This window comes from Leptonotus elevatus, chromosome 20, assembly GCF_054856555.1.
Source record: "Leptonotus elevatus isolate MCC_2025b chromosome 20, RoL_Lele_1.0, whole genome shotgun sequence".
NCBI classification, from domain to species: domain Eukaryota; kingdom Metazoa; phylum Chordata; class Actinopteri; order Syngnathiformes; family Syngnathidae; genus Leptonotus; species Leptonotus elevatus.
This window is the reverse complement of record NC_141258.1, coordinates 12597335-12611735: the sequence shown is the minus strand read 5'-3', so window position 1 is coordinate 12611735 and position 14401 is coordinate 12597335. Positions and strand designations below refer to the sequence as shown.

Below are 14401 nucleotides of genomic sequence, written 5' to 3'. Positions count from 1 at the left end.
TGCCTGACCGCCCATCAAGGGTGAAATTAAACAGCGTCAATTTGTATTTCTGCCTATTTCTCAAAATGTGACTCTGAGAAGATTGTTCTGAACTTCCATTCCATTGGTATGTAACAATAATACGAATTTTACAGCCAGACCAGGTTTCTCGGCTGTGGCTTGACAACTAGGCTGTGCTAAGATCCAAAGTATGGCCAGCAAAGGTTAACTATGTTTGGTGATGTGTCAACAACACTTCAATTGACATGTGTCAATACAATTCAGGGACTTTGTGATGAAGTACTGACTCTATTAGTGAAAATAGACACACACACACTCACACACACACACTCTGGACTGTAGAAGAGTATTGCTTGTCTCTTGAATCCCTTAGGCATGACAATGAAATCTTTACTTGCCATTGGCTCAGCAACTGGGATAAAAGTCAGTTACTTTTATAAGAGAGCAAAATAAAAAAAGGGGTTCTGCAAAATGTGTCACAGACATGCAGATACCTGGGAATTGTTTTATGCATACAGTATGTCATCCTATAACGCCAAACGTATCATATTAAATACAAGACATTTTGAGTCCTCTACTCCATGAGTATAATAGGTTCCCCCCATTAAAACCCCGATGTATATGTTCAGACACATACATTGCACGGATGATCCATTAGAGGGCAGTATCACCGAGCTGATGGCTTTTCCAGCGATCTTGCAAGATCGCTCCAATTGAGAAAGGAGAAACACCTAAACTTATCAATAATGGGAAATGTTCTTTCTGATTTTTGGAAATAAAATAAAAAGTTTAATTATATTTTTGACAGTTATAATACTACAAATTTAAAGTATTATGACCGGATGTATCAAATATGACACAAATCAAAAGTCACGTTTGTTCAAAAGGACAAATAAATACTAATAATTTACAAAGAATCATAATTTCCTTTGATATATTTCATGGTTCAGGCTTTATCGGGTAAAAACTGCTAGTGCTGGTTGACCCCATATAACGGATTATGACACAAATGAGATTTTCTGTTTGCATTCCTATGCATCATCACGAAATCAATCAAACTTGATATCATTGTTACCCACAACCTCTGTTGAAGGCCTATCTGGCAACAACCTGTCCTTAGGGTACGTGGTTATCTTGTCAGCCTCAACAAAAGGTTCCAGATTTGAGTCTCGGTTTGGGTCATTCAATGTGGGGTTTGCGTATTCTCTTGATAGTTCACCTATAATAAAGATAAACTTGCAGTGTTGATTAATATGACACTAACAAGCTAGTGGTACCAATAAATATCATCACTCACTCTCTTTCTCGCTCTCTCCCTCTCTCTCTCTCTCTCTCTCCCTCTCTCTCTATAACTTAATAACTCTTGCCCTCTCCCTCTCTCTCTTCCCCCGCCCTCTTTCCCCCCTTCTTCCCCTCCCACTCTCTGTCTTTCCCACCCCCTCTCTCTCTCCCTCTCTCCCTTCCCCCTCTCTCTACGCCTATATATATATATATCGCAAGTGGTACAAAGAGATTGTAAGAAAGAACATGCACCACATCAAGATGCCATTGAGAGCATCAATTCCGACTTCAGTCATTTTTCTCGCCGACAACAAAGCTTTGTGGTGATGTCAAAATAATTTTATGGATTAGGAACATCCATCAGTAATGCAACTGAAAGGTTGGAGTTAACAATAAAATTGATGAAACACTTTCCCTCCTTCATAAACCACCATCGTTTTCAAGTCGTCTTCATTGACATCCATCACAAATCACATTCACCTGATGCCACATTTAATATATTTTGTTCCTACAATGTCAAATAAATGTTTTGTTTGCTTAAGAAATTGTTTATTGATGACATTTAATCACGTAAATGTTTCACGTCAACAGCAGATACAGTGGATATGAAACGTCAACACATTCATAAAAAACGTTTTCCACCATAAATGTGCATACCTGTACAACTCAATATCAAAAAAAATTCAAGAAGAGAATTAAAAATAAACAACTGAGATGTGGTTGCACAAGTATGCACACCCTGCTACAACTTGTGGTGGATGTGTTTGCATTCCAACACATTTGAAATGGGAGTCAGAAAGCACCTGCCACCATTTAAAGTGTAGAATTATGGCCACAATGTTCAACGTTGGTTTTATTGGACCAAAACACATTTTCAAGTGATTTCAAGTGTGTGTGTTTTTTCTTTGTAAGGTAAGGCAAGAATGTTGTAACCCAAACCTGACATTTTGAAGAAACCGGAAGATTGTTGTCATAAAATAGCCAGCACTTGAAATTTGGAGGGAAAACCTTGGTAATGTCACTGCCTTATTTTTTTTGTACCGTATATTTTCCTTGTGTTTCATGCTATAATCAATTACTACGTTTACATGCAGGCAATAACCCTTTTAAAACCCGAATATTGGCAATATTTGGGTTTTGAAAGGCCATGTAAACACGCACAATAACCCGAAAATACTCTTATTCGGGTTTCTAAAAACTTTTTTTCAAACGAAGTAAGTCCGTGCTTCTGGCGTGACAAGAACCGCACTTCTGGAGCGAGTAGGAAACCGACTACTTTATTTAGCGTATAAAGTGACATGAATATAATGTATTTTATTGACCGTTTAAAGTTAGAAGTGGAAATGATGTCTATTTCTGCCATGATGATGTCCGTCTTTCAACCCCTTACATCGGGTTATTCCAAACGCCATGTTGACAGGGTTATTACTCTGTCAACTTGCGCATGTAAACGTGTTATTCCGATTGTTCCAGAAACAGGAATTCTGACCATAACCCGAATATTGCCTGCATGTAAACGTAGTCAGTGTGTTAACCATAATGAGTAGAAAGGCTATTTATTTATTTATTTATTTATTTATTTATTTATTTATTTATTTTTTTAAATTAGACTACACTGTACTCTTAATCCCCTCAAACCTTCTAAAACCAGAGCCATGCAGAGACCTTTGGAAGGGCAGGTTCTCAAAGTTAAAAGGTGGCACATGGAAAATGGAAGTGTTTGAAACAGATTTCAGAAATGTTCTTTTCAATATAACTCATTAAACTTTCGATTTTGAAAATACAATATCTAAAATGACATGTGAGTGATTAAAGGTACTGGCCGACGTTTTTTCCGTTGCTCTTTGTAAACATTCAAAATTGACGCTAAAGGAAGCCGAGGACAGCAGCCAACCAGGAACGAGCGTGAAACCAGTTCACCAAACGGGACCGGGGGTTCACACAACGAAATTTGCATATGCCACTGATAGTAGGTTGCTGCATGATATAAAGATATGAATTGTGGTGTGATGTCAAAAGTCTACTATACAATATAACGCTCTATCATTTGTATTGTTATTTTAGATTTATAACCCAACCTCTGAAATCTTTAATTTTTCGCACTTTCAGTAGGTTAAATTATAGACATACTTGAATGTTGTTTTATTGCATTCCTTGAAAACTGGTGCTACTACCTGGTACTTTGAATGATTTGTCCACTGGATAGCTGTATTGTATTCATTTTTTATTTATCATCTATTCATTTTACTGTATTGTGTTTTATGTATAAAATGTGTTATATAAAAAACATTGCCATTCATTTCATGTAATTTTAAGCCAAAATGCTATATTGTGATATATTTGCTGCTACTGAGATATAAATGACCTACATCTAAGATACACAATTTTGTCTATCACACAGCATTTGCTTTTGCTACATACTGGCCAGTTGGATAACCAACTAGAGAGTTCCTTCTGATGTTGTTAGATATCTGAAGCTTTTTTTTTTTTTGTCGATGAAACAAACAACTGAAAAAATCTTGACATAGAAGGTGGACCACTTCACTGTCTCCATCCACGGCATAGCACTGCTTTTCTCCCCTTAATTACTTAGTGGTTGTATAAATGTTGTTTTTTATAGTGTAAAGTGAGGCACTAAACAATAAAGCACCTTCCGTTGTACAAAACAATAAAAACAATAAAAACAAAATATCTAAACAACACATTCATAACACTCCTGATTGTGGCTAAATGTACTTGATCATTCTCATAAAGGGAATCATGCATTAATGAAAAGTGGACAACCGCCAATCTAAGAACAATAATAAAACAGTAGGTACATTCTAGTCAATAAATACAAACGTTTTACTCTTCCCTACAAGCATAATAAACTTGTGAAAAGAATAATACTGACAAACATTTAGAATGTAGACTGAGACAAACAATTTAGAAAATCTTGTTGGAAGACGGTAATCATTATACTCTCCTCAACTTGAATAAAAAAATAATTTAAATAATAATAAATAAATAAAAAGAGCAATTAGAACGTGTCTCACTATGTTTCACTTTTAACTAGTTTGTGCTATAACACAGTCTGTGATAATATATCTGCCAGAGTTTTGGAGACAAAAGGCGGGTCATTACAATGTCAAACATTGGCAATTGAATGGGGAATTTGCACCTCCTTGTGGAGTCGCCCTCTGGACTGGTCTTAGAATCGCTCTCACGCTTCCTGTCACTGTGGCTCGAGCAGAGAGGACATTTTCAAAGCTCAAGTTAATAAAAACCTACTTGAGGTCATCCATGTACCAGGAATTTTTCACTGGCTTCAGTATCATAAGCAGACAGAATTGTTCTTGCACGCACGCACACACAAATGCAAGGACACACATCCCTGGTGAAAGCCCATCCAAAAGAAGAGCATCAAACATTCTGCTTTGACAGTGATACCCATTTACCAAACTTTATCTTTGTGTTTGTCGTTGCAGAAACAGAGTTGAAAACTAAACTTATTCTCCTCATCAAAAAAAAAAAATCCAAAATCCCAATAAAGGCTTCACAGTCCATCAAGCCAAACAGTGGATTTGTCAGCACTGTTACTAATAACTGCTGATGAAAATCGTAAAGGTCAATAAAAGCCTACGGATGAGCTGCTGTGGTTCCCCATTACCAGCCAGTCATCTAGAAACAAATATGACTAGGACAGCATCTTAGCTCAGCGCAGCAGAGATTTACAAAGCATGTCCACAGAACCCCCTACCTTGTAAAGATTCTCCATTGCTGTCGAGATTTTTCTTTGTCTTTGTTATTTGATTGCATCTAGTAAAGTAAAATGAGGGCTATCAAGCCAATTAAACCCCTTGGGATGACGTAGATGAGTGGACCCCAACTACCGGGCCTTTTGTTAGTGGGCTTCACACAAAGTAAGGAGAAAAGCAAAAAAATAGGATCCCTGCCCCTCACTTATTAGTTTCCGATTGGGAATAAACATCAGCAATTGGACACCTCAGATTCAGAAATGTATAACAGACACAGTTCTAATGAAATTATACAATATAAATGAAATATTTCTAAAAGCATGCACTATATAAAATCAAAACAAATTTATGAAACTCTTAATTTCCCTTTCTTAAGACCAAACATTTGTTGATTTATGTTCAGAGGGATATTTGCTTTTCTGCACCAGCGTAACTTGTCAATACAGAACTAAATCAATGTTTAACACCCTTGTGGATTAGCTTCAAATCATAAAAGGGCCTTGACAAGCCATGTGGATGAAGTAATATGATTCAATTACACTCACGAACCTTCCCTCCGGTATAAGCATGCACACTTGCACACGCCCACACAGGGCGCTGTGAACAGCGGCCTAATAAAACAGCTCTTAATTGGCATACACACTAGTGGCACTCTCTATGCAGAATGTTTATTTAATATGTGCTGCACTGATAGAAAAGAGCAAAAAAGTAATTGGTTATTGAAGGCTGGAGTTCACGTTCAGGTACACGTCCATCCATCCATTTTCTGAACTGTAATATATATATATATATATATATATATATATATATATATATATATATATATATATATATTTTTTATTTTTTATTTTTTATTTTTTATTTAGTGCGTTAATTTTGAGTTAATTTAAATTTCCTTTAACACCACTCGTTTTTTTTAACGCGCGATTAATGACCGCCCGTTGCTTCGAAATCCTGTACTGGGGGAATTCCAGTAGCAACGCCCGCGTCAAAATTTAGCAGTAATGTATTTTTTTTTTTTATTAAAAAAAAAAAAGAGCAGTAATGTATTTAATAATAATGCATATATTTGTTGAGACTGTGGTCAAGTTGTATTTTAACAATTTAAAAAATGTGCAGAATTTCACAAGTTTCTTCATGTTAAAGATTAGATAGCTCTTAATATGAAAATAAAAATGCACTGAGCTGTCAACGTCTTACAAATGCAATTATGCCATCTAGTGGCAGAAAAATGGCCTCAACACAAATCATTATTATCTTTTTAATTTTAACTCAATTTTATAAATTATTGGGAAATTACTGTATCAGTGACTAAAAGATGCAACCATATTTCTATAAGTTTAACATTTTTTTCTCACTTTTATGTTAAGAGTATGACAACTACAAAAAATATGTTGTTGTACATTTTATTGTTTTGCATATTATTGTATTATTAGTAGTTGTTAGCTGTGCCTATGTCTGTTAACACATATTGTAGACTGTACATATAGCATTAGTGGTTTCAAATTATGGTGTCAAATTAGTGGTGTCAAATTGATATATACACAGATCACGGAGCTCAAAGATGACAACGCTAAACTTCAAGCAACCATGACAAAGTCCTCAAAAAAGATAAAGGAAAAAAAAAAGAAGCTTAATCAAAGAAACAATGCAGGGTTTACAAACAAGAAACATGTGAGACAACATTCTCTTCTCAAGGACTCCCGAGAGTAAACCAGAAAACCCAGAGGCCTACGTAAAAAAGCAACAAACTTTATAGTGCCAGAGCTCAAAATAAATTTTGAGCATCAGAAATGTGTAAAAATGCAAAATGAAAGCCATATATCACCATCACCCAGAAATGCAGCTGGCTTCCAAGTGCGCACGCTCACATGAGATGGGCTGACACAAAGTGCACATGTGTGGTGCGGTCTGACGAGTCCACATTTGACATTGTTTTGGGAAATCATGGACATTGTCTACTCTGGGCTGAAGAGGAAAATCTTCCATCCAGACTGTTATCAGCGCAAAGTTCAAAAGCCAACATCTGTGATGGTATAGGGGTGTGTTTGTGCCCCTTGCTTGGCTAATGTACACATCTGTGAAGGCATCATTACATCTGAAAGGCACAGTTTTTAGAGCAACATTCTGTATTATGTCTTTTTCTGGGACATCGCTGCTTCTTTCAGCACGATAATCCCAAGCCACATTCTGCAAGTTTTACAACAGTATGGCTTTGTTGTGAAAGACTGTGAGTTCCAGACTGGCCTGCCAGCAGTCCAGACCTGGCTCTCATTAAAACTATGTGGCATATTATGAAACACAAAATATGACAACAGAGACCCTGAACGGTTGAGCAACTGAATTTGTACATCAAGCAAGAAAAGGAAAATAATTCCACCTACAAAGCTTTAACAATTTAAATTTATTTTACTTTACTTGATTACTTTCTTTTACTTTACTTTTATGTGCCTACTGCAGACCACATTGTGAGTCCGGTCCAATCTCATGTTCTGCTATGCTTGAGAACGAATCCTCCTTCACTGTCCTGAGGCCAACAAAAGACAATAACGGCTACATAATGTGGGTCTGCTGCTGCATCCACTGCAAAAGACCAAGTGTGAAGGTGTGAATAATTTTCTCAAAAGAGTACTTAGCATCAGTACAGTCTCCTGACCTTGATTCACTTTCCTACAGTTTAGCTTCGGGCCTCCAACTCACCTGGCTCTTTGCGATTAAACTTTTGCTTCTTCCCTTGATACTATCTTTATTTTCCTTGGGACTTTTCTACCTTGACACTTCCTCTCTCCCCAGTCTATCATTTCAATTCTTCTGCCATCTCCTCCTTTCATCTGCTATGCTTTTATGGTGTTTTCTTTTCAATCCATTGTCCCTCCCATGTGCTCTCTTGTCATTACTATAGTTGTTCCTTATTTTCCATTTTTGATACAGATTTGATACGATTACACCCTTGATCCTCTTCCTTCATTTTTCTTGCCATGCACCTTGTGTGTCCTTGTCTTTCATCTTGTGAAACCTCTACCTGCACCCTTTCTTTCCACAGCCGCAATTTTTTTTTTTTACTTTTTTGTTGTGTGCTCCTGTAGAATTTTAGTTTTCTTTCCTCCCAGAACTACATCTCTAAATTCAGTACAGCACTTGTCCAGCTTGTCCTTTTCTGTTTTTCCACCTTGCATTTTTAACAGTCAATTTCATCGTGTCATTTACCTTTAAGCTATTTATTTATTTATTTTTTTTATTATGCAAGATTTCATGGCATCATCCAGTTATCAAAGCACTTTTGAAGCATCCCGTCAGATTGCTCATTTAGCTCTAAAACATGTATTTTCTGTTCCACGTTGTCTCGTGTCTTTTCTATGACGGCATATTATAAATATATCTTTTCTTAAAGGGTGGGGCAATATTCTGTGAAAAAAATTTGCATATTTGCCACTGTATAAAGTCGCAAATTTGCCACTTTATGAAGTGGCAAATTTGCAAGAAAAAACATAATTTTGCAACTTTATAAAGTGACAAACTTGCGAGTTTATAAAGTGGCAGACTTGTGAGAAAAAAAAAAGCAACTTACAAGAAATACACGTAGCATACTACTTGGATGTTTGTGCCAATACTTTTTGGTCGAGTTTTCAAATAAGGAGATAGTAATCGCTTTAAACGTATCATGTTAAGCTTTCGCACTTTGAAGCGTTGGGTACTGCCAGCGATTAAGACGCCTCGCTTTGCGAAGGTCCACACCCTGAGGATCAAGAATTTAAGTTAATTTGTTCAAATGTATATTTACTTGTACATTTATGTTTTCAAAATTATTATCTACACATTCATTTATTGTGGTATTTTTTTGTACAAGTAGCTAAAATCGATGTGTCAAATCTGCTGCTTTACGTCATTCACTTGCATTTAACTAAAGTATTCTAGCTTCTGATTGGTTAGTGTTAGTCAGCTGATAGGGGATCAGGAAGTGTTGTCGCTCTAACTGCCGTGTATGAGTAACGTTTAAATTAAGAAGGAATCTGTCTTCATCCTGCCTTTTCATTTTAAAAACAGTGCCCCATTAACCACCAACGAATCCTCCCACACTATAGCTACGCTACGTGTATTTTAGTTTTTTTCTCTATAAATCTGCCACTTTATATACTCGCAATTTCATTTATTTGCACGTTTTTTTGTCGGAATATTGCCCCCGCACCCTGAAAAAATATATATTTATACGTGGCCTTAATACGCCGTCGTACATTTCTCTTTATTCTTTTTTTTTTTTGGCTCTCCACCAGAGACAGCTGGTTAGGTATGTCTGCCTGTTCCTGTCAGTTTAACCAGCTTGGCTGCCTAGCCATCATGGCTTTGATCCACGACCAACCGCCTTGGGCTCAGTGATGGCCCTTGAGCACTCAACCTCCTTCCACCATGGCTCCCTGCCGATAGGCTGTGTGAGCTGCTGTATAATACATTAGCCTTTGCCAAAGTCCACAGACTCAAAGGTACAGGAAAGAGGTTGCCTCACGGCAGGGCGGAACCCCTCTATTGCAGATCCAGCAAATTTAGCAAACAGAAAAGCACTGTGAAGAAGCCAAATTACACATGTTGATTTAAAGGAATGAACAGGTTTTGGCTTAATTGTAAATGAACATGCATGTACACACATTGACAATTTTTTTTGAATTAGAGGCCATAAAGGGAAGCATTCAGTGTTCAGTGTTTAATATGAGGATATGAGCAGGAACAGCAAAATTTGATATGTCTCACACAAAATATAGCATTCACTTGCCACTGGCAATTACATATAAAAAGATGCCACGTATCTTGAGGCATATGTTACATGCGTAGTACTGGAGTAGTAAAATCCCCTTGACCTCAGTGTGGTCAACATATCGCACACCATCCTTCCCAATAGACCGCTCTAGAATGATTTCAATCACACCGCAGAGATTGCACAAAATGTATTCAGCTGAAGTCCTGTCATCCAATTCCCACCCAGATTCTTCAGGTGTGCCCCATGTCTCTGTCGTGGGGCCCCTGCTTTTCATTACCTCATCCCCCCTCGGCACAAACATTCTGCTTGTTTGTATAAAATAGACATTATCCAAAGTTGACAGTTTCTCCATTACCAGGAAAGATTTTACTGTGGCAAACTATTCCAGGGTGTAACATTTCTTGGTGAACAGCACCCTGCAAAGGATTGTTTTCATAGTATACAAAACCATATATGGTCACATCACATGCCCACAAAGAATCCGCGGATATACAGGGCATTTTAATTAAGAATGCTTTTTCAGAGCAACAGGCTTGGGGCAATCCCACTATTGCCTCTGTACAAAAGAAGAGACGTGGCTTTCATCCGCTGGTTTTAAGGCCTTAACTTAAATTGCTATGAAAACCCAAATTGCATGTGAACACGGTCTAGGGTATATGCGGTTTAAATCCTGTTCTTACATGGGATTGAAAATGCACTTTTTTTCCAGCATGGCCTCTGTCAACAGCTGCCTTGAGAAGATTCTGAGTGGGTTGGGGAGGGGCTGCTTGTGCAGGCTTCTCCTTGTGTTGCTGTGCTGTTTATTCCAGGGACTAAGCCCTACAAAGCCTGCTAACTGTAAAACAATTAGATTAGCATAAATATGTTTAATTATACATGCAGATTTAAGGCCCTGTGCTTTGCAACAGGGAGAAATCCCCTGAATTATTCAGAATGTACAAATATTGGCAAAATCAGATTGTAACAACTCAAAGCAAAAATGAACTGATTATAGGAGGGCGGCCAGGGAATGCACCATATGTTTCTGTCTACATTGGTTAAACTTTCATAAACTGTTTACACCATGTTTGCCACAAAGACGTAACAAATGTGTGAATATTACACAGAACAAGAAAAAGGGCAATCAATGATTCATAGTTATAGATTTTTATGTACTGTACATATTTAGAATTGTCACACATTTAGAGTGGTACATTTCTACGTTTAAGGTAGCAAAGGTTGTGTTTTAGCAATAAACATAATTACATGCATTAAAATAAAGAATTTAATAAATGTTTGCGTATCACATTTAGAATATTTGTTCATGTCAAAATATTAGGGTCATTTTTTTCCATTTTAAATTATGCAAGTAATTAACTGATTAGAAAAAGAGGAGGATGAGCATGTGCAGTGGATCAAAAAATGTTGAAGACGTCCTCATAACATTACATGTCAAAAGAATAAACACATAACCAGTGTTCTTCAAATTTGGCGGGAAAAAATGTTGATAAAAAAGCCTTTTTTTACTAAGCGATTAATCGTAATTAATCAAAATTCTATCTGATCGTTTGACAGCTCTAGATCATATCTTAAACAGGTTTACACTCACTGAAAAAAAGAGAAGAAGTTTGTTTGTCTGAGATTGACTGGCAACCAGTCCAGGGGTAGGGAAAGACTATCGATTATCTGCTGGGCTGAATATCGGTGTAAATATTTAGCATTTTGACGAATATCGGTAGCAGCTTCTTTTTTTTTTTAAACAATCTGATAACTGAAAATACATTTATTTAAAACATAGAACTATTCATTTGAATATTCACTTAACTTGAGATGCTTCTGACCCTGGGCACTATCTGCACCTTCTTTTTTCTTTTCTTTCTTTTTTTTTTTTTAATCAAAACACCTATGTGAAAATTGAATATTTAAGATATTTTGGAAAAATATATTTACTGTAGAATAAACTAGGGATTTTTTAAAACTTTTTTAAGTTTTCATTTTTTGTTTTTATAACATGCTGATGACCCTAGGAGTTGAACTTTTTTGTTTACATTTTAAAACAGATGTTTATTTTTTAAGATTAAAAAAAAACATTTTGCAAATGTAAAAAAAAAATCAATAAACATGCTGAAAGACATTTCAACAAAGTTGACAGTTAGTTGTGAGTTGGAATTTGTTTGTTTGTTTTTGTTTGTTTATGTCAATAGTTTCCCTTTTAGTAAAAGTGACTATCAGCTCCAAATATCGATTATTAGCCATCAGTCTATCTATAGTCTAGGGTGTAACCCACGTTTGGCCAATGTCATTTGGGATAGGCTCCAACCCCCAAGAACCCTGAATAGGATAAGCGGTACAGGGGGAAAAAAAGGATGGATATTTGTCAGACAGAATTCTACAAGTTTTAAGGCAGTTAAGCTTAGAAATGGAGAGATGTCAGGTTTTATTTTTAGGTTTCTGTTTTAGAATTGTGATCAAAAGAAAACTACTAAACAGTAACACGGCGGCATGGCTCAGTGGTAGAGTGATTGTCTCCCAACTCGAAGGTTGTGGGTGTGATCCTCCTTGTAACCATGTCAAAGTGTCCTTGAGCAAGATACTGAACCCCCAGTTGCTCCTGATGCGGCATCATCAGTAGGCAAAAAGAGGAGACCGTGACTAAGTTTCCATGGAGACATTTTAGTCATTCCGATCGAAATAATTTCGATTGAAGATCTGTGGTCACCTGTATAGATTTAACGTGATCCATTCCGATCTGCCGTTTACATGTTCCACTCCATTAATCTGATCAGCCCCGCTGCAGTCATGAGGTCATCGATCCCATAATTTATTAAAATAAGCTAATTTGTCATTTACAACTGTAGTTTTAACACTTTTATTAAATAAACATATTGATAAAAACAAGTTCCAAGTACTTTATAACAAGTTTTCCTCCCGGAGACGAGCTCTTGTCAGGATGTCGTCATTTTAATGGGCAAAAACTATGACGTCACGACGCATTTACGTCAAAACACAGCATGCACATACCTGACGCAGCCTAGACATTCCTATGAATCTGTTTACATGATTCTACCCTGTTAATCGGATTCAGCTTTTTCGTTCTGATTGAGGTGTTCATATGGAGCATTTTGATTCCGCTTCCGTAGTCATCAATCCGTCAATATTTCAAGATGAACCGCATTGTAACCATCAATCCGTCATTCATCAATTGCTCAGCAAAATGAGCGTCTGTCAATGTTTCCGTCATTTGAAGTGGGCATTTGTCAAAGCTCCATCATCCGTCATTCGTCAAACCGATTACATGGACGGATCAAAACACCTTTCATTTGTTTGAAGTTTCTCGTCAATCAGCAATTGTCAATAAAATGGCCGTCAGGCATTGACGGATTGACGGACCTTCCGTCAATATTGACAGAATGCCCACCTCTGCTAATCGGATTACATGGCTCCATGTAATCATGTTAAAGAACTTTGAGTACCTAAGGTAGAAAAGTGTTATAGTAGTAAAAGCCTAAACAAGCAACACATTAACTGGCAGTTTAGAGTAAAGGCACGAGAAGAGGAAAAATGTCTGCCTTACGGGCGAGAGGCCAATGATCACAGCAGTCCAACACTTAAAACACACTCCTTACTCTGTGCAGCGTCCGCAATTAACACCAATTATGATGATAATTAACTTGACTTTTACTAAATGAACATTTATTTGTAGTGTTAAGTATTCATGAGGTACACACATTTTTAGCTCGTTCTTCCATTAGAAGCTTCAGCTAATTTGTAGGAAAACACATGAACTCAATTTTGTCCGCTTTGTTTACACATCTGTCCCCTGAGGCCCAACAATGAAACAGATCAATATTGAACACATCCACTCTGATATGAGGAACACAATTTGGAAGCTAAAGCAACACAAACATAGACACACGCGCGCAAGTTTATGCTGCCGATGAGAGCAATAATACACAAGGTCAAGGGAGCCGTAGCTGCAGCAGTTGGCGATACATACATGTAGTCTGTCTAATGCTTACTCCAGGGAAATCATTAAATCCATAACACCGGGATGTATGTGCATCGGTGGATCCACTGAGTGTGTCGTATACGACTGTGTGTGTATGTGTGCATGACTGTATTCAATGTGCAGTGCAGAGGGACCAAGGGGCCAAGACTAGTCATTTCATGCATGAAATGTTCATCCCATTGGTCTTAAAGAGAGAGAAAATCAACCTTGGAAGGAGCATCGACGAGAGCAGAGTAATGTATTACAAATGGGCTTAATTTTAGATTCCAGGGTAAAGAAAGAGCAGCTCGCAATCCTCACTTTGGCTTTAAAACCACACTGCAGCAAATAAAAGCAGGCTTCTACTTTCACGCACGTTCTGTTTTGCCTTTCCTTCTTTCCCTGGCCACATTTCTGCACTCACTCATTCATGTAAACACAGGCACTCTCTCTCTCTCTCTCTCTTTCTCCACTACTGCTCCATTACCAGCCGCTCCCAGTGATTGAGGAATCCTATGGTAATGGTGATGCGGGGCTGCCCCGGCTGCCAGCTGGCTCGTCTCATGACTGATAGTTTGTGTATGTGCTTGTGCGTATGGCTGCCGAGCGGTGACAGTTTGTTTTTGGTGTGTATTAGCAGATGAAAAGAGCTCATGTAATTAAGTT

The 14401-nt window shown here is 37.4% G+C and overlaps 1 protein-coding gene across 13 annotated transcripts in view; it reads right to left on the bottom strand.

Moving 5' to 3' along the window:
• Positions 1–14401, bottom strand: part of rbfox3a (RNA binding fox-1 homolog 3a) — a 436944-nt gene that overhangs the window by 192887 nt on the left and 229656 nt on the right. The window lies entirely within an intron of this gene.